Source organism: Mustela putorius, unplaced genomic scaffold (genome assembly GCF_011764305.1).
Source record: "Mustela putorius furo isolate JIRA1106 unplaced genomic scaffold, ASM1176430v1.1 tig00003845_pilon_pilon_pilon, whole genome shotgun sequence".
NCBI classification, from domain to species: domain Eukaryota; kingdom Metazoa; phylum Chordata; class Mammalia; order Carnivora; family Mustelidae; genus Mustela; species Mustela putorius.
The window spans coordinates 69,088,795-69,114,003 of NW_025421998.1; the positions used below are offsets into that span (position 1 = coordinate 69,088,795).

General features: G+C 38.2%; 1 protein-coding gene and 1 pseudogene across 3 annotated transcripts in view; one reads left to right on the plus strand and one right to left on the minus strand.

The window, feature by feature from the left end:
* IMMP2L (inner mitochondrial membrane peptidase subunit 2) overlaps window positions 1–25,209 on the minus strand; it is an 860,599-nt gene that overhangs the window by 692,632 nt on the left and 142,758 nt on the right. The window lies entirely within an intron of this gene.
* LOC106004348 lies at window positions 11,457–20,661 on the plus strand (annotated as a pseudogene).

Sequence of the window (25,209 nt, forward strand, 5' to 3'; positions counted from 1 at the left end):
TCAGTTGGAGAAAAACCAGGAACAGAAAGGTTAAGTAAGTTGCCCAAGGTCACACAGCTAGCAAGGGTCAGACTTAGAATGTGAATGCAGAGAATGTCACTCCAGACTCCATACTTGGAAACAGCATGCTTCGCTGTGTCTTTATTACCTTCCCCTACTTAAGATTCTAACCTCAAATTATTCTTGCACTGAAAACATAGGTAAAATGCCCACAAAGGACTTTAAGTCCAGTACTCTAAGCTGGTATGTAAAAAATAAATTATGGCTATTATTTCTATTCAGTGTGGGCAGAAAATGCTGTATTTAAAATTTAGAAATTAACACTGCCTTAGATTTGAATTCCCCTGTTTCTTCCTCTGACCACTCATGGGGTGGTGATGGGGGTGTGTTGCTGAATAACTGAAATGCTACCAGAGACAAAGCAATGAAAAGAAATAGTATTAAAATATTCTCAATCTATATAGACTGGATAATCTACATTAAAAAAATACTTCATATGCTATTCAAAAAAGGCTGATTTTGCTGGATACAGAAAAAAAAGCTTCTAATATGGTGTGATCATTGATAAACAGTGGCCATAAGTCATTTTGTGGCTACCCAGCACCCAGCCCCTTCCTGAGAGCACCTCAAGTCCCTTTGGGGGACTTTTCTACCATACCATGTTCTCCTGGTGGGAGCATACATCTAAGTACATGCTCTCTAACTATGGAAACCAAAATCATCCCTTGCAGACTGCTTCCAGAGAACTTCTGCTCCCTGCCTGGTGTAGGCTGGTGGGCACATAACCGAAGCTTAGCCAGTCAGACACAATCTCTTGGGATTTCGGTATATTAAGCAGGGTCCATACACATACTAAAGATGTAGTTAAGAGTTGATTCGGGTCAGCAACCAAGCCTGAGTATTTCTGTGGAGTATTTCTGCTACCAAGACCTTCAGAACTCCCTGTCACCCCTCTGTTCCAAGACTGACTATGTAGCCTTCCTTCAACTGGGGGAGCTTCTCCCATCTCAGATACTTCTAATAAATTCCTTTTTTGCTTTTAAGTCAGAGTCCATTTCCTGTGTGGGCAATGACAATAACAAAGGTGATAAATACATAAAATGAAATATAAAGACATAAGGGGATAAAATTATGCAATTTTATTTAGCATTTTTTTGAATGACTTTTATTCTTTTTTCTCTTTTTTCAGCAGGCTCCATGCCCAACATAGAACCCAACGTGGGGCTTGAACTCACGACCTGAGAACAAGACCTAAGCTGAGATCAAGAGTCAGACACTCAACAGACTGAGCCACCTAGGTGTCTCTTCAATTACTTTTATTCTTATCCATTGATTTGGTAGAGTGGAAAATATGTTGGCCAAAAAATCTGAAGATTTGGAGTCTAGTCCAGGCTTTCCACCAACTGGCTCTAACATTTAAAGTTGAATTCACTCTTGTTTCTTAATATCTTTTTTCTCATCCATATATTAAGGTAGTTTGAACTGCAAGTTTTCTTGCATTCATAAAATACTGTGTTTTGTAGAAAAGATCAGATTCTTAATAATAATACCAATAGTATACATCTTCTTTCTAAGAAATTAGCACATGGATGTTACTGAATTTAGTATTTCCCATTCTTCTTAAATAACACTGTTTTTCACACAAATAAAATGTTATAGTTGTTTCTGATATGACAAACAGAAATCACAGAGTTTCAGACTACTTCCCTAAGGGAATAACATCCCATGCCTCAGAAGATTTAGCTGTAAGAAATACACAGATTTGAAATAGGACTGCTCAGTAAATACTATTATATTTACAAGATCACAGGCAAAGTAATGCATCTTCTATAAATTTTTACATTTTCTAATATCACAATATTTTCCTGAAACGTGCTTTCTTTCTTGTTTTCCAAGGCATAATTGCCATCCTTAGATAAAAGTCTCAAGTTTAAGGGAATAAATAATTCCTTTTAAAATTCATTAGTCGGGGGAGCCTGGGTGCCTCAGTTGGTTAAGCGACTGCCTTTGGCTCAGGTCATGATCCCAAGGTCCTGGGATTGAGCCCCAAGCCAGGCTCCTTGCCCAGGGAGCCTGCTTCTCCCTCTTCCTGCTACTCTGCCTGCTTGTGCTCATTCTCTCTCTGTCAATTTTTTTTTTTTAATTTTAAATGAAATTTAAAAAATAAATAAAAATTCATTAGTGGTATGGTAGACATGTTTGCTAACTCTGTATAAAATTGTTTGGTTCACTGACTAGGTAATATATCCTTAACAGTACCAGGGATTCAGTTTTTCTAAAGAGACCTAAAATTACTTGTATCAAAGTCAGCCAAAGGGAGGGCATATCATGAAGTCAAGAGTTTCAGTATGAAACCAAGACAAGGGATGCCTGGATGGCTCACATGGTTAAGCATCTGACTCTTGGTTTCAGCTCAGATCATGATGTTAGGGTGGCGAGAGCAGACTCCAGGCTTGGCACGGAGTCTGCTTCAGATTACCTCCCTTTCCCTCTCCCTCCCTCTTTGACCCTCTTTCCACTCATACTCTCTCTCTCAAATAAATAAATAAAATCTTAAAAAAAAAAAAAAATCCACAGGGGCGCCTGGGTGGCTCAGTGGATTAAGCCTCTGCCTTCGGCTCAGATCATGATCTCAGGGTCCTGGGATCGAGCCCCACATCGGGCGCTCTGCTCATAGAGCCTGCTCCCCTGCCCCACTCTCTGCCTACTTGTGATCTCTCTCTCTCTCTCTGTCAAATAAATAAATAAATTTTTTTAAAAAATCCACAGAAGAGTACTATTATGAGTTCTTTAAAAGTTCAAAAGTAGAGCCATCCTCAAAAAGCCATTCAAACCAAGAAGACTGATAATCATTAAGTCTACAAAATAATGGTTATTTAATATTAACATTTATCAAGCATTAACTGTATTTGAAAGCCAATGAGATTTTGTTTCTGTCATGAAAGTTTTGTGCCCCTAAATCTAACCTTGAGTATACTATTTGTTACTAACTCTCAACACAATTAAAAACACAGAGAACTCCATCTATCTTGTAAGTCACTCTGTCAAATTCCAGGGTAGCAAAGAGGAATAAGAATTGGTCCCTGGCCTTAAGGCACATACAGCCATGAAAACAGACTCAATATAATATGATAAATGCTAGAAAAGAGATGGTATCTAGCATTATCTGTCAAGGAAGCAATTAATTCTGTTTGGGAGCAGAGAAAAGACTACAAAGAAAACGTTGATATATTAAACCTTTATTTAAAATATTAAAAATATGAATACTAAAACTCTTATCCATCTTATCTTATATTCAGATATCCTGTCATATCTGAATTTAAACCCCATTTCCTTCCCTTGTTGGCCATGTAACACTGACCAGGTTGTCTGAAATGGAAATCCAGAATGTAGCCCCCATTCTGGCACTCACTAGTTGTGATCTTAGGCAATTCACTTCACCTCCCTAGACCTCAATTTCCTAATCTGTGATGGAAGTCATGGAGTCTTGCTTTAATTTCCTCTCACTTTCCAACATGAATCTGTATTTTACATCAAATTATGGAAACTTCTACCTCTGTTGGAGTTCCCCACTTAGCAAATATTTATAGAGTACCTACTATGTGACAGACACTGTTCCAGGCACCTGCTATATATCAGTGAACAAAATAAGCCAAAATCCCTAGGAAATTATATAGAAAATTACATTTGAAACACTTTGCTGTCTCCTTCTTCATACATGATTTCCTTCTGAGTTTTACATGTGTTAAGATATGTAACAACTGGGAAATTTGAAATAACTACAAAAATGAACACACAAAGAGAAATTTATAGATGAAGTGTATTTGGCAACCTCACCATCAAAATAGGTTTCTCTAAATCCACACTGAATCAGTGCATCTTAGTGACTTAACAAAAAGGCAGTATGTTAATGAGCTCTCTTAAACCAATTTAGTATACACACACCTTTTCTCCTTCATTTAAGCCATTTGACAGTTTCTTTAGAGCTATAACCAGATAAGTTTTATTTCAAGATACATACAATTTGTACATGGTAAGAAAAAAAAAAACACAAAAGCCTACAATCTCATTTCTTTTTCAGAGATTCCACTTCCCTGTTATTTTTCAGCCTTGTTCTAGACGATCTATTTTATTATACAAGGTCTTTATTTGAGAGTTATATATTATCACTTCTCAAAAACTGATTTATTATTCAATAAGCAATTGTGAGACATCAGCAGTTTCAGGCAGCTCCAGGAAAGAATCTCACTCTGAGTATGTCAGGAAACCCAGAGTGTTGAAAGGATACAAGATGAGGTGAGGTAGAACAGAATCTTCCTGTTCTCAGAATACACCGTGACGGGAGGAGGCACATGGCAACTCAGTCTTCCATGCTTGGACTCCTCTTCTCCATGTGCTCTCTCCTTTACTAAGCTACTCATTTCTTGGCATATGCCCTTTCCCACCCTCTCACGGCAATGTCTTCTCACAACTGCGGCAGCCTCCTGGATTCTGCTGCCTGCCTTCTCTCAGAAATTCTGCACACTTCTGCATCATTCTGTGCACTGCATTCCTCTCCCTATGAAATAAGATCTTCCTGGGGTTTTGGCCATGCTCCTTTATAAAGCAACCCCATTGAACAGAGTTCTCATGCCCAGCCCCCTCAGTGACTGTGTGCCTTTGCTTGCCTTTCTATAATCAGTGATAAAGATAATGGGGTCACATGATTTATTAAAACAACAACAACAACAACCAGGGCACCTGGGTGGTTCAGTGGTTAGGCATCTGCCTATGGCTCAGGTCATGATCCCAGGGTCCTGGGATCAAGCCCCACATCGGGCTCCCTGCTTGGCAGAACAGAAGCTGCTTCTCCCTCTCCCACTCCCCATGCTTGTGTTCCCACTCTCACTATCTTCCTCTCTGTCAAATAAACGAAAAAATCTTAAAACAACAGCAACAATAACAACCTGATACTATATGTGTAAGTCACTCTTTAAAAGAGGACTCTGGCAGGGAATTTGGGTGGCTCAGCCAGTAAAGCATCTGCTTTTGGCTCAGGTCATGATCACAGGATCCTGGTATCAATTCTCACATCAGGCTCCTTGCTCAGCAAGGAGCTTGTTTTTCCCTCTCTCTTTGCCCCTTCCCCTGGTCATGCTCTCTCTTTCTCTCTCATAAATAATAAAATCTCAAAAAAAAAAAAAAAAGAGGACTATGACATAGTACATACCACATGGTTTCTAAGACACACCGTGTAACTGTTGGGCACCTTCCACAGGCTGCTCAGAACTAAAGATACTGTCTCACCATAGAGACTGTATATACAGAAATGTAACTGACAAGTCACACCACGAAGTTTGGACATTTCTTTAAAGACTCAGGAGACAAGTATATATGGCCTATACTGGAAATTTAATATTCCAAATATTGTGAAGAGATGGGTGTATGTGTGTATGTTTTAGAATAAACAAGCTCAGCTTGGGAAACTACTCTTTAAAGCAAAACAAAATAAACACCTATACAAACAAAACACACTGTGAAAGGTCTACTCTGAAAGTCGAACCAGTCGGCATCAGATGGGCACCACAGGATGTCTTAGCTTTCCGCTAGTCAACCATAAGGGATCATCTTCATGCTGTGAAACTCAGACTACATTAACAAACGGCCACAGTTCTGGAGGAGAGAACCATCACCCTGGCAAATATCCTTCAGAGATTCCGCATCCCGATTTTACCAGGGAGGGGCAGGGGCACTGCACAACCACTACCCTGACAGTTCGGTTCTGGCCTCAAATGTAAAAGTGGCAAGCAAACTACACAATCAAACACAGCCGAGAAGACTTTGGAATAAACTTGTTTTGCGGTGACTACGTATGTAAGAAACTGGAGACGCGTGAAAGAAAAAACTCCCATCTCTTCTTGTTCTTTCTGCAGATGAGTGGGTAGAAGGCATATCTGTGAGGTGACAGGGGTCACCTTAGAAAAGCAGATGACAAGGAAGGCAGAGAAGGGATACTAGGGTGGGACTTTGGTGACACAGTCAAGGCACTGATGAAGCCTCACCTACACATGACCTAGCTTATACCTGCACAAAAGACCCCTGGGGTTTTCATATTTTGTAGAAAACGTCACCTCCTCAGGGTCGCCGGGTGGCTCAGCTCGTTTGGCATCTGTCTTCAGCTCAGGTCATGATCTCAGGTCCTGGAATCTGGCCCCACGACAGGCTCTCTAGTCAGCACGGAGTTGCTTCTCCATCTCCCTCTGCTCCTCCTCCCCAACTCATGCTCACTCATCCTCATTCTCTCTCAAATAAATAAATAAAATCTTTAAAAATAAAAAAAAAAAAAAGACACTGCCTCCTCAGACTCCTGGTCTCCATCAGCTTGAATAAAAGGGAGAGGCCAAGGAGCTCCAGACAGGCCCCTCCTCAGTATGTGCAGAGCCACGGGCAGGAGGGCAAACCAACAGCCGTCCCTGCCTCTCCCTCAGCAGTGCTCACAACCTTAACACGTTTATAGTGCCAGAGATTAGCAGAACTCATCTTATTTCGCCTCATTTCCCTTTCTCATCAGCTGTCAGAAAAGACCCAGACCCAGGTCGTGTCTAATTCCCACACAGCTCTGTGGGCAGTGAGACCACCCCAAAGCCACCAGCGACCCTTCCTCCCCCATACCTACTTTATGCTTTCCCTGACTGCTTATAAATATGTGATGCACAGTGGATTCTATTTATTGGTTTCTTCCTTTAAAATGTAAGCCCCGTGAGGGCAGAAACTGTCTTTTTATTAAGTGCTATATCCCCTGTACACTGAGAGTACATTCACATTGTTCAGTGAAGGACTATCCAAAAGATTTAAACACAAAAATGCTGGGATGAGAACAAGTCTTTTTGTTTATTTGTTCTTTCTAGACTTCCCAGATTTTAGTCTTTTGGGAGTAAGGGAGGGATTGGAGTCATAATATACAGAATTAACATATTCAACACACATAAACACTACCAAAATTTATGAATGTCGATCTGGAACATTGAAAACATTGAAAAGAACTACTTTGGCCTCTTTTTACTTCTATCATAACTCTTCATATAAAATATAAACATTCTCAATTTCAAAAATTCAAAAATTAACTTTTTTCCTAATTATCTCTAAAAGGTTTCCATTGTTCACGATGTATATTTCAGAACCAAAGACATAGAATCATTTTAATGAGCATGTCTTCCATCTTTGATATGGAATATTTTAAGGCTCTAAGATATTCATAAGCATTCTAATTTTCTAAAGTGTTAAAAAGGTATAAACAGGGGCGCCTGGGTGGCTCAGTGGGTTAAGCCTCTGCCTTTGGCTCAGGTCATGATCCCAGGGTCCTGGGATAGAGCCAGCATTAGGCTCTCTGCTCAGCAGGGAGCTTGCTTCCCCCTCTCTCTCTGCCTGCCTTTCTGCCTACTTGTGATCTCTGTCTGTCAAATAAATTAAAAAATATATATTTTTAAAAGGTAAAAACCATCATTGTATTTGCCTAAGTGTGTTCAAAACATATGTCTATACAAAATCCTGCACAAAAAATGTTTATACCAGTTTTATTCATAAGTGCCAAAACTTGGAAGCAAACAGATAGTCTTCAACAGGGAAATGGATAAACAAATTCTGGTATATCAATATAATGAAATATTATTCAGTGATAAATAGAAATGAGCTCTCAGGATATTAAAAAAAAAAAACATAAAGGAATCTTAAATGTAATAGACATTTAAGTAGAAGAAGCCAATGTGAAAATGCCACATACTATATGATCCGAATTAAGTGACATTCTAGGGAAGGCAAAACTATGGAGGCAGCAAAAAGAATGGTGGTTACAGGGGCTCACAAGGTGGCGAAGAGGGCTGGGAAGGAGTAAGGGAAGAACAAGTGGAGCACAGGTCATTTTTAGGGCAGCAAGATATGATACTATAATGGTGGGTATATGACATTATGCATTTGCCAAAATCCATAAAACTGTACAACACGAAGAGTGAACCCTAATGCAAACTATGGACTTGAGTGGATAATAATAATGTATCACTATTTGCTCACCAAGTATAACAAATGCCCCAAACTAACACAAGCTGTTAATAGGAGAAGTTCTCTGTGTGGTTGGGGAAGGGGGAGGGTGGCATGGAATATGGGAATTATCTAAAAAAATTAGAGCTCTAACAGCCATCCCCTTTCCTCCCAGTCCACCCAAGAGGTCAGGAACACTATGCATGAGCAAGGACATTCAGAGACGTTAGTTCTACACCAGGCAAACAAAACAGAGAAAGAAAAACCTGAGCAGTCAGAATTTCTGATCAAGTTTCATTTTCCTCTTTCAAGTGCTGTGAGATCATGGATCATATTCTCACAAATACCCATAGATCTACACACATAAAGTAAATGACTAGTCAGGGCAACAGTGAAAATCAAGTGTTGATTTCCTCTGTTTTGTTACTTGTTAGGGGAAGGGACCTACAGAATTATCTAGGTTTCTCAGTATAGAGGATTAAGTGATTTATGCCAAATACTGAAAAGTGGCATAAATAATGGGGAAAAAAATTAAAAAATCATACATAGGAAAAGAGTGATGGCATGCCTTCCACAGAGTGGTTGTTAAATGGGTATTTCTTAAATTTCTCTGAAATTACATGCCAGGGAAAGGAAAAAAAGAAAAAATACTAGAGATGGTCAGAAAAGCTAGTGTAATAGAGGTCCAGGGGTACGGCTCACTGGCATAAAGGCTGCTACCAACAACCCAGGAGTGCTCTTTTGAAAACTGGATGAGATAATGTTTGTAAATGTACCTGGCAAATCCCAGGTAGTAAAAATGTAAAACTGAGAAAAACACTGAATAAAGGAGAAAAGAATCGTCATTCAATGCTACACGGTAAGACAAAGTGGAAAAGAGGCACTACTGTCAGGATCCCCTTTCCTGGTGCCTAGCTGCTCCAGATTCTGGCACATGCAAAACTGCTCTGGGGTAGATTTAATTCATCTGTTTTTCTTGACAACTTCAGTTATAACCTTTGCTAACGCTTTTAAGTTCCTACAAGATATAAATAGGTTAGTGAAGATTATGAACTAAAAGAAAATGCCTTCAAGGATGGGGAGATGAGGATAGAATGGATTCTTCTACCAAAAAAAAAAAAAAAAAAAGAAGAGAAAAAAAAAATGATTCTACATATTTTGTGCCAAATTAATTTCTCCTCTGCTGAGTATGGTAGTTCATAATTCATCTGCCTCCTAAGAATGAATGAAGATCACGGGGAAATACATCAGTGATTTAAATGAACCTATGCTTAAGTTAAGGACAAGAATGGCTTATGTTTTAGAAAACACTGTTTTGAATCAAACCGAAGCGTCAAAGTGCTTTCCTGTTCCTGCTTTGTTAATCACGGAGGGGAAAAAATGCCAAGCACCTCTTTCTGATTCTAGGTTTGCTCTGACCCTTTCCACTTTCCTCTTCAGTAAAGACCCCATTCAGTTCCTGGGGAAAATAAAAAAAAAACGAACAAGTCCGAATCGTAGTCACTTCAAATTATTTAATGGAAACTGCTTTGAACTATCCAAGCACAAGCCAGTCTTTAAAAATTGCTCACATGCTTGAGTTTGACAGTGTCATAAGTGCCTGTAAATGAATATTGAATAATGCAAATTGGTAACCTGTTGACAATGCATTTGCATAAATCAAGAGAATACTTGCGTAATAAATTCACTTCTGACCTTTTTAACCTTTCGTATTATTGATCATGCTGCAGCTGCTGAAGTCCTGGACTAGGCTGATTACAGTAAAGAAAGAGAAAGGAAAGAATGGCTTTCTAGAAGAATGCCTGAGAAAAAGCTCTAGAATGTGGTGATAAGCTAGTTCTCAAGGAGAAAAAAATCCAACACGGGCGGGGGGGAGGACAAAACTTAACAAATCTACAAAATTAGCTTTTCCAAATCCATGCTATCTTCACATTATTACCATCCTCTTAACTAACAATCACAGCTCGTCTGATGTACAAGTTATCATAAGGCTCCTTGTACTGTTCACAGTATTAAGGCAAGAAAGCAATCCATACAGTTCTCATCGAGTTAAAACCAAAGGACACTCAAATCCTGAGAGTCAGACAAGTAAAGACATAAGTGAAATGGCTTGGGTCATAAATCAAAAGCTAATAGAGCCTGAACACATGATTCTGACCCTTTAATAGTACTCTCTCCTAGCTTGGTAACCCAAGTGAGACAACAAAGCGTAGGGGTTATCGTCTGTGCAGAGACACTGGACACCGCATCTGATATAAGCCGCAGTCATCACATTGTTCAGGGAACTTCTTATGTGAAATCAGGTAAAACTGTCACCACTAAGCCTACACTTCTGTCTTCAGAGAAAAGAAAATATGAAATTTTCATATCAGGTACATTCAAAGATGCTATCATGCTTAAATGGACTTGAATATTCTTGGTTAATGCTTAAAATTCCTACCAGAGTCTTGCCTCTTTCAAAGCAAAGGTCATGCACAGCAGTGCCGTCTCCCACCTATTCAGGAGGTGCTGAGCAAGAGATTCTTAACTGAATGATTAACTCAGCAGAACTCCCAGGATGGAAACGAAAGACAAAAAGTCCTCTCTATCAGCAAGCTGAAGCCATATTTGCCAAGCATCAGAGAGAACAGGCCTATTGAGTGTTGCTATAGAGGAGAGGCAGATCTAATGATAAAAAGCTACCAGGAAACATCAAAAGCGTCCAACAAAATAATGCTCTTGTGAGACGGTGAGATGCCTGCCACCAAAGGAGTGGTTCTCAATCCACTCACTTAAAATTTTGTTTCCTAGGCCCGGTACTCAACTGGCGTATTTATGAAGTTGGGGGTAAAGCGTAGAAATATGCAATTTTAACAAACAACTGAGCTGATTCTGATGTAGGTAGAAAACAACATACAATCCTGGCTAAACAATCGGGCCTTAGCAAACCTGTGGGCAGATTACCTACACTGGGTAGAGGTGAGACTTGACGAACTATGAAATCTCTTCGCAATTTCAGTCTTTGTTTCTATAAGATTATAAAGGCAGGCAAAACAAACTAACAACAATACAGTAAACTTGAGAACACATATGATTTAATACACATTACAGTCTCGTGTTTAGGACACCAGGCACTGGAATTAAAATGGCCTGGATTCAGAGCCTATGTGACTTACTAGTCCTGTGTTCTTGAGCAAATTACTTCCCTTCTCTAAGCTCTTTTTATTTTTAATGTCATAATACTCAGCTCACAGAAAAATTATGCACAACTAACTCTGTGTTAAACACACATCCAAAATTATAAAGAATGAAAAGCAATGGTAAGAAAAAAAAAATCTGACATTTTTACTTTTAAAAAATTATATAGATATATATCCACACTATGTATATAAATATATGTATATAAATACCTATATATATAGCCAAAAAGGACACAGAAAACATTCAGCATCAATAGTCACCAGATGAATGCAAATCAAAATCACAACGAGATACTACTTCATACCCACTACTTCGATGGCTATAACCAAAAAGACATTGAAACTGTTAATAAAGATGTAGAGACACAGAAACCTCCCGACACTGCTGGTGAGATTGTAAATAGTGCAGGACTTCTGAAAAACAGTTTGGTGGCTCCTCAACTGCTGAAGCATAGAGTTACCATACGATCCAGTAATACAATGCCTAACTATATAGCCAAGAGAACTGAAAACAGGTAATCGGACAAAAATTTGTAGCTGAAAGTTCATATCAGCATTATTCATAATAGCCAAAAGGTGGAAACAATCCAAATGCCCATTAACTGATGAGGGGATAAATAAGATGTGGTATATCCCTATAACGGAATAAATTTTCCAGTCATAAAAAGGAATAAATTACTGATATATGCTATAGCCTCATGAACCTTGAAAATACTGCACTGAGGGAAGGAAGTCAGTCACAAAGAACCACATATTGTATAATTTCATTAATAAGTAATGTTCAAAATGGGGAAATATATAGAGACAGAGAGCAGGTTAGTGGCTACTACAGACTGAGAGTAGAGAGATGGTTTGGAGGTGATGGCTAAGGGCTATGGGGTTCCTTCTTGGGGTAATGAAAGTATTCAAAAAGTGATTGTACTGATGAATGTATAATTTTGTGACTAATACTATGTCATTTAATTATATACCTCAAAATGGTTGAATCATACGGCATATGGATTAAATCACAACCATATTTAAAAAAAAAAAGACGTTAATACAAAGGAAATTACAAAGGAAAACATCCTTCTGTAGTAGAAATCTCTGACGCTCTTCATGAACAGTACCCTTTCCCTTGGTGAACTACCATCCCCCACCCCATCACCCTGCCCCCATTTTGTGCCACTCTAGTAGGGCTATCAGTTCCAGAAGTCTTCAAATCCCTCTCCTGCCATAGAAACTACTCACAAATTACTGCCACTTAACTCTCTGAGCTGTTTCTACATCTATGCTTCCTGAGGCCTACTTATTCAATTCAATTTTCAATTTTGTGATACAGCCAAACATTAATAAATTCCCCTTTTTTGTTTAGATCATCTCTCAATTTAGGTTGCTTGCAATCGTGAAACTCTACTTGATATACACTCAAGAATTACACTGCTCCAATCCTTACTGTAGAAGTAATTCTATCAATAATTTGCAATGAATCCTAATATAATTCTTTCTATGCATGTATCATTTCATATGTACAAAATATATATAAATGTCTTAACATCTTAATACTATATGTAGTATGACTATACCATAATTGATTTTATTACTGCTCCATGAATAATGGTTTTATTTATCCATTTTTCTTTTAAAATCAAGGGGCACAGAAAGAACGCATCAAATGTCCATTGACTGATAAATGAATAAATATGTGCTGTATATATACAACGGAATATTACTCAGCCACAAAAATGAATGAAATCTTACCATTTGTAATGACATGGATAAAGCTAGCGTGTATTAAAAGTGAAATAAGTCAGTCAGAGAGAGACAAATACCATATGATCTCACTCAGATGTGGAATTAAGAAAGAAAATAGAAGAACATATGGGAAGGGGGAAAAGAAAAAAAGGAGAGAGGGAAACAAGCCATAAATGACTGCTGATGATAGAGAACAATCTGAGGGTTGTTGGAGGTAGGTGGGTGGGGGATGGCCTAGATGCGTGATGGGCAGTAGAGAGGACACTTGTGATGAGCACTGGGTGTTACATGTAAGTGATGAATGACTGAATTCTACTCCAGAAACCAATATGCTCTGTTTGTTTTTCTTTTCTTTTTTTTTTTTTAATTTACCTGACAGACAGAGATCACAAGTAGGCAGAGAGGCAGGCAGAGAGAGAGAGGAAGGAAAGCAGGTTCCCTGCTGAGCAGAGAGCCCAATGCAGGGCTTGATCCCAGAACACTGGGATCATGACCTGAGCGGAAAGCAGAGGCTTAACCCACTGAGCCACCCAGGCACCCCATTATTTTTTTTTTCTTTTTTTTTTTTTTTATTTACTTGACAGAGATCACAAGTAGGCAGAGAGGCAGGCAGAGAGAGAGGAAGGAAAGCTCTGTTTGTTAATTAACAAAATTAAATAAAAATAAATATTTAAAAGTGTATCAGGTTAAAAAAAAAAAGTGTATCAGGTTAAAATCCAGCAAACATTTACTAAATAGACTTGGTGGTTGAAAAAAAATTTTTTTACAAACTTTTAGATATGTAAGAGGAAGCTAAAAAATAATTTCTAAACAATTTTTGTTTACAATTACTTTGGCAGATAATACAGAACTATTATAAAATAATGATACAACAGGAAACAAGCATATTTGCATGATAGTCATTTTATACCAGTTGAAACCATGCAAATTAAATTCAACTTCATTAAATGTGAACTATGTAATGTTTTTCAATGTGCTGATTACACGGGTCTTCAAGAGGTCCAAAAAAAAGAAAAAAAAGTTTACAGTGGTATACTTATCCACTTTTTGTAATTGCCACAATGCAAATATTGATCAATAAAATTTCCAGCAAAATGAAATATATTTAAGGGGAAAAGCTCATGACTTTATTATCATGATAATAAAACTACTAGTACTTTGTATATTTAACACTTAGTAAATCTTATTATCTTAATTAATTATTTCTCAAAAAAAGGATCCTTTGAGGCAGGTATTGTTATTATAATCACCCAAAAGCACTGTGATACTAAATGGCAAATCTAAGATCCAAGTTAGACCTTTCTTTCTCTCAACTCCTTTCTTTTCTTTTTTTTTTTTTTTTTTTTGCAGCATTTCAGTATAATTTATTTTTATGCGATTAAGTACTTGAAGTTCATGGAGTATTTTCTAAATGTTTTTTTTTTTAATTTTTTTTTTTGCATGTTTAATTTTTTATTTTTTATAAACATATATTTTTATCCCCAGGGGTACAGGTCTGTGAATCACCAGGTTTACACACTTCACAGCACTCACCAAAGCACATACCCTCCCCGATGTCCATAATCCTTTCTTAACCAATACCTCTGGAATATCATAAATTTGAGTTTAGTGAGTAGCTAAAGAAGTAAAGTGGAAGAGTTTTTACAATATTCAATTGTATTAAAGAATCTATATTTAAGAAAAATACTACAGGCAACAGATCAGTTTTCTGAATCAACACTGTTATTAAATCTGAGTTCTTTACTTCTTGGCACAGGCGAACTTACACTATCAATTCCATTAGCACTGTGATAAAGGTGAAATCAAATTAACTCAAGCCACCTATTTGATAAACTTGTGATCTTTATAAACACAAAAAACAGGTTAGTATAAACCCCTAATGGTGTAATTATTCTGCATCAGAAATAGGTACACAATTCCATAATAATGCAAAATAATATAAAATATATCGTAATTACTTAAAGACATTGTTACACAGGTCTTTCCATATTTATGCATATTTAATTAAAATGATATTTATCAAAAGACTAATGAGACCATTTTGCATCCCATTTACTGAAAGGCTAATGAGACAGTAGAATATGAGCTGTTTAGCTGAAGAATGAGATACGTGGCATCTATCCAGAGCAAGAGAAGACCAGAATTAAAAAATAAAGTATCACCTAAAGCTTCTCATAAACCTTACAGTAAAAAAAAAAAGTCATATTAGAGATAAGAGAGACCATGTACAATGTCAGCTTCCCACTTAAATTGATAGGTAAATGAAAATTTATAGTCTAGTCAAAGACTTACTAATGAGAGTATATGAATTATTATTTCATTTTCCAGGATTATACTTGTTACAGGTTTTTAAATACAAGTCATTTTACAATGGCAAGATAGGCCATGATGCTTACAAGGTGAATTAAAATTTCATAACATTGTACCTACAATAGTCTCATATTAGCTGGCTGCACCTCAGAAAAACACCGTCGATATTTTACCGAGCCAAAAAACAAAGTTCCCTTATGATGTGAATATAGTGGAAGGTTACCATGTTGAAAGGCAAGTGGAAACGCCAGTCATTTTCTCAAATAATAATAGCTAATAGTAACAATATCTATCTGAAGGCTTTCAGCTTCAAGACAGAAAATTCCAGAGATACCAAAATGGTATATATTATGAACTCTAAATAACAAAATTGTTTAACATGTAAATGCAAACTATTTGCTCACCAAATAAACAGGAACTCATTTTAAAAAGTAAGAAAAAGTACCTGTACCTCTGGGGCTAATAATACATTATATGTTAATAAAAAAATTTTTAGGGGCACCTGGGTGGCTCAGTGGGTTAAAGCCTCTGCCTTCAGCTCAGGTCATGATCCCCGAGTCCTGGGATCAAGCCCTGCATCGGGTTCTCTGCTCAGTGGAGAGCCTGCTTCCTCCTCTCTCTCTCTCTCTCTCTGCCTGCCTCTCTGCCTGCTTATGATCTCTGTTAAATAAATAAATCTTCTAAAAAAAAAAGGTGTTTTTACAGTAAGAAAAAGCAGCAAGTCAGTTCAAGTTTGAAATTTTTAGATGAAAGGCAACTTTCTAAGTCAGTACCTTGGTTAAATATTCCCTAACATTTGTAACAGCATTCATACATGTACATGAAGTTTAGGTAAAAAACAAAATCCATATATATATTGCAAGTGGCAATATATCTTCTCTGAAGTTAATTTAGTTTATGAATTATCTGAATAAAAATCCCAAGTAAATTACTAAGAGAAGGTAAAAATAGTTCTATCAAAAACTTTGCTGTGTGTATTCCTCAACATCAATTAATATGAAAGAATTAAATCATCGCTAATTTGTTTGTGAGGAAAAGGTGATACTTTATTATTTCACCTACATAATTTGAAGGCACTTCACCATAATATGTCTTTTTGTTAACACTTATTCAATGGTGTATTTATTAGCTGTCACATTAAGGCCCTGCCAATAGAGGTTTTAAATATTTATTAAGAAACACCTCCTACATCCAAAATGAGATTTTACTTAATATCTTCAAAGAATCTGAAATAGCATATTATATATTTATTGATTCCTAGAATATGCTCCAGCCAGATAATGATCTTTTGTCAGAGTAAGAGCAATCTCGTCATGTGGGTCTCTTCACGCAGGCTGACAGCAACACTTAAAATGTAATAAAAGCAAAACTATTCACATAAGTGGAAGTGAAAGGACTAGTTCTAGCTGTTGAGAATGTTATTTTTCTTCAAAATTTTAGTCTCTTGAAATCCAGCTTCTTGAGTTAATACACAGCTATTAAAAAGCAGCAGACTTGTAATCAATACCTTTACTAACAGCTATTCCCCAGGGTCTCTTAAATATCAGCACCAGAGTTTTGCAAGATGGAAAATACCCAATTAGGTCTTTGTGAACCAATTTAGCTTGTCCAGCTATCGAGTATTTTGACAATAAATACATTCACACTCTTGAGTTTGTGAGAGAAAAATTAGCCCTTTAATTAGCAGTAAAACTGGTCTAGAAATGAGCCATCTGGCTTCTCTCTGATATGCTCTGAGCTTGTATCATGTCATCAGAAATTTTTTTAAATACCAGGCATAAACTGCTAACCTCAGAGTACAAACTTCAGCTCCCTTCATAAGAAGTACCAAAATGTGTTTCTCTACAGTATTGGAGTTGATTCTAAGTGAAAAACATCAAGTTCTCACTGCTATCCATCTTCCATGTGGCCAGAATAAGAGAACATATCTGAGATCCTTATTCAGATATAAGAAGATCGGGGAATAAAGAAAACCTTTCTATCACCCAGGTGTTTGTATTTCCGTCAGCCAGGGTTGAAACAGCCCTGCACAAACTATTGTAGCTTATTAATATTGATGGTTAAAATGATGTCTTTGAACCCATATGAACAGCTTTTCTAGACTTGAGTCAGTCAATAAATATATACTGAGTACACACATTGACCAGGCACTGGACTTGTCACAAAAAATTTATTTATTTATTTATTTATTTATGAAAAGGTGTAGAGAATAGGAAGGAAATATATGCAAAAAATAAATAAATTAGTGCAGCCTGGCAAATGCAATAATAGATTTATGTGTGCAAAATGAAATACAACAAGTTTGAACTTCTTTTCCAGTTTCTCATAGGTATAAATTTAGGAACAGACACAGAGATTTCAGTACAGTTATAGGCAAAAATATGGGAAGACACACACACATACGCTTACATCTTGGTCACAATGTAAAATATGCTTTCTACTTGATATGGCAAAAAAAAAAAAAAAAAAAAAAAAGCTCAAAAGCCACAAGTATAAGAAATTTGCCAAAATAACTCAAGGTAGGATTCATGAAGGAAACAGCATTCAGGCTGATACCATATGAACAAGTTTGTAGAGTAGAAGGATCAGAGGCTTCCAGACAAAGAGAATAGGTATGTATAGGTTGAGGACATTGAAATGTGATTAGACCACATGTTGAAATAATATTTTGGATATACTGGATCAAATAAAATACATTAAAATACATTATTAAAATCGCTATCACCTCTTTTAGTTTTATTTTTTAATGTGGCTAACAGAATATATGTAAGCTACGTAGACAGCTTCAATTAGACGAGTAACAGTGGAGATGAAGAAGTGGAGGGAGGAAACTCCACTAGCAGTGAGCAGAAGAGAGCCAGGTGGAAGGGACAGAACTTGGTGACTGAATGTATGTAAGGGATGGAGGAAAAGAAGTCACGTATTCATTCATGCATCCAAACATAACACTGCATGCCTAGGATATGACAGGTACCATGCCGGTTGTGCTATTGTAAGCTAAATGGAAGGATGAAATGCTTATCAACATTCTAGGCTGAGAAATGGAGTCAAGGTTCTTACACACACCAAAATAGCAAATAAAGGAGGAAGAACAGCTCTGTTATCATCACATGTGTCTATCAACTCATTCTTGGATATTCTTCAATTTATTTTCTTCTATCTTCCAGGATATTTATTGCAATATCTGGGAAGCAACTGGATATCAGGAAAATGGCCTAAGCCAAAGCTTGAGAGTTTGGAGTTCTTAGTCTATAATTGGCATAATAATTGGCTGCTGATCCTTACAAGGGGTTCTGACTACTCAGGGGAAGCTCTAGAGTGGAAAGGGCCAGGAGTCCAAGGAAGAACACTAAAGACACCACAAAGGAGAGAAAGGGTAGAAAGCAAGTCCACTAACAGGGGGTAGCTAGATACGAAGGAGAAAAACTCATGAAGGGTAGAGTCCCAGAAACCAAAAGAGAAGAATGTTTTAATGAACTAACACTCAACAGAATCAAGTATTAAGAGTAGTTTTCAAAGAAGCACTGTAAAACGTTGAACATTTGGTAAGTCACAGACTGATGACCTTTAACATTTAGGAAGTGAGAGACTGATAACATTGGGAAGTCAGAGATTGATGACCTTCCCAGCAGAGCTGTGTGAACAAGCAAGATCGCAGAAGGCTGTACAACACAGGGGACGCAAGGAAGTAGAGAGGCCAGGTAGAGTGGCTTGTTTCTAGAATCCTACTTGTGAATAAAAGAATCATCAAGCACTGAGCACAGAATTAAGGGAGGGTCTGAGTACTTCTGTCCTTGTGTTTTGACTTGAGAAAAACTTGATCATGTTCAAAAGGTCAGAAAAGCAATCAGGGAAGAGGGGCTAGTTCAAAAGGCCATAAGTAATTAATGAAACAATGGCCTAAGGAGCTGGGGAAAGAGAAGACCTAGAACACAGGTGTATAGACAGCTCTGAACAGGAGAAAGAGCATGTTTTCCACAAAGATGGAAGTGAAAGTGGCTAAAGAGATGACAATTCAGATGCAGGCAAAAACCCTTTCTGTATTAAGACTTTACTCAGGTTATAAAGTCATCACTGGGATCCTTTGGTTAATGGTAACTACAAATGTTGTTCTCTATAGTACCAAGGATCTGATTCATTCTTACATACAGCAAACGTTCTTAAAGCGAAAGGCACAGATTCATCACATTAAGAGCAAGCTAACTTCTGTCTACTCCATGGCCCATGATTTATTATGTTCTAATACAAAAAACAAACAAACAAACAACAACAACAACAACAAAAAACACCTGTAAGAAGTGATTATCATTGGTCTCAAAGAGGAAAGTAGGGAGAAAATGTGGTCTAATGTGTCTTGGGGCAGAAAGCACTTATGTCCCTCCAGGATTTCCACCTATGTGCATCTGAAGTGCAGGGTATGGCACAATGCCATACTTACATACTTACATACATACTTACAAAGCTATCATACTTAGCCACAGTTTAAGCCATTTGGTGGAGTTACTGTGCCTTAAAGATGGAAACCTAAAATTCCCTCTACCTCTACTCTTAATGGTTCTGGTCTGGGAGCCACAATGACATTTGAGCAGAGACCCAAATGGAGAAGAAGAGAATCAAGTAGTTGGGGTTCTAATCTCAACTGTTATTCAAATCTTGGATTTCTACTGCTTATGTTCTTTCAAATACGGCAGTTTGCCTTTAAAAAAGACACTGGATCCAGCTGAGCTGTAGCACCATGATGAGTGAAGAGGAGAAGGCACCAGCAAGTCCCTGCGGGTGCAGGACATGCAGGACAATGGACACTGAATGTCCCTGCACCTGGGTTCATAGCCCACAGCAAAGATAAGGAACACAAAGTCTTCTTACTCAGGAATTCCTGGGTCCATCTAATGCACCAGTGCAAGATCTGGCGGGAGCTCTTTTATTCTCTGCACATTCTTAACTTCGGTATTGGTAGTGACACATAACAGGTGCTTTGGCAGCTGGAGAATTGGGGAGCTGGAACAAATCTGGCCCAAGACTGTAGTGGTCTGGAGTGAGTACCAACCACCACAGGCACATAGCAGAGCAAGTGACTGGTGGCATCGAGACCATCGTCCAGCTGGTGAACCAATGGTGTCAGGACTGCTCCCAGAGGCCAGCACCCTAACCCACTTCAAGAGAAAAACTGATGGGTGAATGGGTTGGTCTGGGTAGCATTGGCTGGCCACCCATGGGCCCATTTCCTGGATGTCAACCCCAGGTTTGCGCACTTGGATGGCACCATAAGTCACTATGGCTTGTACGAATACCTGATCTGTGCCACCTGGGCTGCACACCTGTCTGTCAGACCCTGCCCTGCCTGCTTCTGCATCTGTGGCCCAAAATCAGGGCCAGCATGTCTCCTTGCCAAAGGCTACACCCTCAGTTCCTTCCCCAACATTAAATTCTCATTCAAGAAGAAGGAGAGAGAGGAGAAAAAGGAGGAGAAGTAGTCGTAATAGTAGTAGAAGTAGTAGTAAGTAGTAGAAGTAGTACTAGCAGCAGCAGCAGCAATAGTAGTAATAGTAGTAGGAGTAGTAGTTAACAATAGTAATAGTAGTAGTAATAGTAGTAGTAGTAGTTGCATCATGGACTGCAGAGCCACCAGAGCCACCAGGTCCTCTGTGTAATCTCGATTTCACATGGGCCTTTTACATCACCTGGAGGCGAGCAGAAAGGATACCGTGCCCTATGAGATAGAACATGTGTGAACGCTTTATAACCAGAAAGTGCCTTTAGAAATGGCCACTGCAGAACTGCATGGTCAGTGTCATAGAACAATGCGTCAGTGCTAATCACATGTGGTTCTTGGGGACCTTATTAAGATTGCTCTCCCAATTTGCTAGTGGTCCCTGGGAGAGCTGGAACCCCTGACCACAGGACATCAAAGGACGAGGTGAATAATCAAACCACCATCATAAGCTGCCGTTATCTGATTTGGCAAACCATACAACTAGATGGGCACAACAGCACTCCACTCCCTCAAAGACTGGGAACATGGCCACAGCTAAGCTGAATGAGCAGATGACTCAGACTATTACAGTACCTACCCCTAATGCTTCAGCACTTCTCCCTCGGTCCACATAAACTGGCATCACAAGAAGTTCCCTCTGGCCAGTTAATGGAAGAGAAAAAAGGATGGGTATTTTTCATGTACAAAAGGATCTGCACTGAGCTGGCAAAAGCTAGGTGTGAGTGGTCAACACCTATACATACACCTGTATATATACAACACCACCAGTCTTCAGTGGCCCCTGAAACACAGTGGTAAAGAGAAAGCCTTCCACTGTGAAGAGCTTTAGGAGGTATAGTCTAAGGTAAGGGTATACACTGGTTAGTCGTTAGTGGCTTAAGAGTTGACAGGCTAGACAAGAACTTAGAACAAATGGGAAAACTGGTTCAGTTCAGTTTTACGGGGCCAGCTGGGAGGCAGGAACTTGTGAAGTTGAGGTGCTGACCTATAAAGCAAAGTATATGCTTAAAACGAATAATGTATATACAGTGTCGTCTTTTCCCGAGGGTATACAAAGTGTAGGTGAGCTTAGTTCCTCTACTTTCTTTAAGTCTAATTTAAAAATATATTGGCAGCATGCTTCCTGAATTTGGTGAAAAGTATGAAATTATAGATTCGCAAAGTTCAGTGAAACACAAGAGGAAAATTACAATGAAAATCACACCTATACAAGTTATAGTCAAACATAAAACTAAGACAAAGAAAAACACCTTGAAAGCATCCAGAAAAAAGTAGACATTACACACAAGAGAATAATTACATCAATTTTTTAAAAATAAGGTTTTTTTTTAAGATTATTTATTTATTTATTTGAGAGAGAGGCAGTGAGAGAGAGCATGAGTGAGGAGAAGGTCAGAGGGAGAAGCAGACCCCCCATGGAGTCCCGCCCGATGCGGGACTCGATCCCGGGACTCCGGGATCATGATCTGAGCCGAAAGCAGTCGTCCAACCAACTGAGCCACCCAGAAGTCCCTAAAATTAAGGTTTTTAATGGAAACATAACACACACAGAAAGGGGCACAAACGTGATGATTCGGCATGACTTACCACAACGTGAAGATAACCATGTAACCGCCACCCACGCTAGTGACTACACCACGGGTCTGCCCGTTCTGAGTCACTACTCTTCCTCCTTCCCAAAGGTAATCATTATCCCCGTTTCCAAAACCAAAAATGAGGTTTGTCAATGGTTAACCTTTATATAAATTGAATACGTGATGTATTCTTTTTCATCTGGCTTCCTTTAACATGATTGAGATTCATCTATGTTGCCACCTGGACCAGCTGTTCATTTGTTTCCATTGCTCTACAATGAATGACTACACCACATCTGATGAATATACCACAATGTATTCATTGTACTGTTGACAGACCTTAGAGGTGTTCCCATGTGGCGCTATTAGGAGGAATGCTGCTATGAACACTCTTGTGTACATCTTTTGTTGTACACATGCACGCATTTTCGTTGGGCTCTCTATTATATACCTAATAACCAACTTGAAGAATTTTTTGTTCCTGAAACTTTGGACTTAGTACCAAATGGAGGAAAATGGTTTCAGTAAGTTAGAAGTGGACTTGCTGCTATCCCATGGAGTAAATGTAACTCCACATGGAAAGAAAGGGGAAGATATTGACATTCGAAAAAAAGTAGCAGGGGAAGCAGTGCCCTGCTCTCAGCATTTCGGACACATTAGGAAGTAGTACAGAAAATCGTGAACTGGGCTTATAGCACTACCCCGTGCCCAAGTGGGTCCCTGACCACACATTTAGATACTCCAAAAAGATGCCAAGCGGTAATTTTCATTGACAGGACTAGCAGTACCACTCCAAACTGTAAACTGTTAAAGTGGTAACTAGAGAATGTTTGATCTTTTTATTGTTGTTTTTAAAGGCAAATGTCCTGCGTGGTTTGCTATGGTTTCTGTCACACAAAAGTCATTTCACTCTACTCTGTGTTACTTGGCTGTCAAAAGACATAAAATGAGCTGCAGTAAGAAGACCTCTATCGAGAGGAGGGAAAAGGACACGTATCTGGCCCTGGACCCAGATCACTGCCTTTATCTAAGGCATGATCCACCCTTTCCAGTGATGTATCAGGACAGTTCAATGAACTACCCTCTGTCAATCACAAATAAATTTTGGTTCAGAGAGGTGGGGAAAAGCAGTGGATTCAAGCTAACCACTGTTCCATATGAATATTAGATCATTCTGGAGAAGCCATCCGTACAACAAACGAATCTTCATAGAAGAAATCATGTCTTCACGAGACTCTGCCCATTCCTTCACTCTGTTCACTTCGGTCCTTAATATTACTTGTCTTTTTGGCACTCAGATTCCTTCGCTCAACAAACGTGAGCTGCATATTGTACTACGGTAAGCCAAGTACTCTCAGTGCCAACTATTTGAAAATGGAATGTGTGTGCATGTGTGTGTACACACAAACACACAATTATAGACATTGGCCCTGTGTGGCCTCCAGCTGGGAACACTTCTAAGCACACCAATTATTTAAGTTCAAGTGTGATTGTATGAGTATTTGTGTGAGAGTGAGTTTTTATCAGGGAGAGAGACAGAGTAAAGGAGACGAGGAAGGGGATAAGAAGCAACTAAAGTTATGCTGGACAAGGAGAGCAGAAATCATAAAAGACTCATGAGAAAATATGAACATATGTAGAGCACAAGAATGATGTGAGCCTTCACTCACTCCTCTCCTCTGTACAACCACATTCACTGCTCATCAAGTGCTTTGCCCATATCTTATGTGCTCCTGACAGCTTATATATAATCAAGATCTACCTTTAAAGCTATTTGCAAAAATGTCTATGCCATAACTGTTTGGCTGACAAGTAATTATATTTTATCTTCCAAAAGAAAATCAAGCATAAAACAACCCCACAAGAAAAGAAGACTGACACCCCTGCTTCACAAAGGAGGCAAAAGAGATTTAACCAACACCTTAAGTTTCTGTCTAACCAACCATTAATTTTAAATTTGATTTTGCCTTTTATATCACAAAGCACTTATTCAAAAATAGCAGAACCCCTATATCCATATGTTGTCCTGCAAAAAGAGAAGAAAATACTATTATTTGTATTTCTTGTTCAAACACTCTAAGAATAAAAGAACTGTTTTCAGAAATGATGAGGTTCCTGCAGATAACATTTACCCACGGGATTTGAGGCTTTTTTGTGACATAAAGTGCAGAGTACTTTGAGGATGGTTACAGATTCAATGGCACAGAAAAGGCTTTTAACTTTGGCTCATTTCCTCTGACCACCATGCCTCCATTCTAAATTATAACCTCTCAAAGCTACAGATCCTTTAAAACTAGCTTTTAAACTGCCTTTCCTTAGTATCATCACAAAATAAGAACACTTTGTTACTTGAAAATAAAAGCACAAAATTATTGGACTCAATAACTGTTCTCATTATTGCAAACCAACAAACAAGGCACAACAAAAATTGTTTTTGCTAATAGCTATCACTTGAGTGACCAAGAAATAAATCCAAAAGAAACCAAAGAAAGATCTGCCTTAACAATATAAATGGTTTCTTATTCAGAAACTATATTTAATATCAAAATGCTTAGCACATATCCCAGTGCTATTATTATTGTCCTTAACAGAATCTTAAGCTAAGCACGAAAATCCTGTCATTCACATCTTAGAATAGTACTCATTTTGAAAAAACAAAACTAAAAAAGAAACCACTAAACCACTAGAGAATCCCATTTTTAATTTAGGAATGTCTTTTATAATATAGCCCATAACAAATACTACCTCCTCTGCTGAATTTTGTTTTTGGAATCACTGCAGTACTTTACACCTACAGAAAAGTAATAATAGGAATAGGAAACATAAGATGCATTGGGGTCCCTTCCTCTTGGTTGTGACTGAGCAAGTACTTGGCATCACCAGCAAAGCCAAAACCCAATATTCA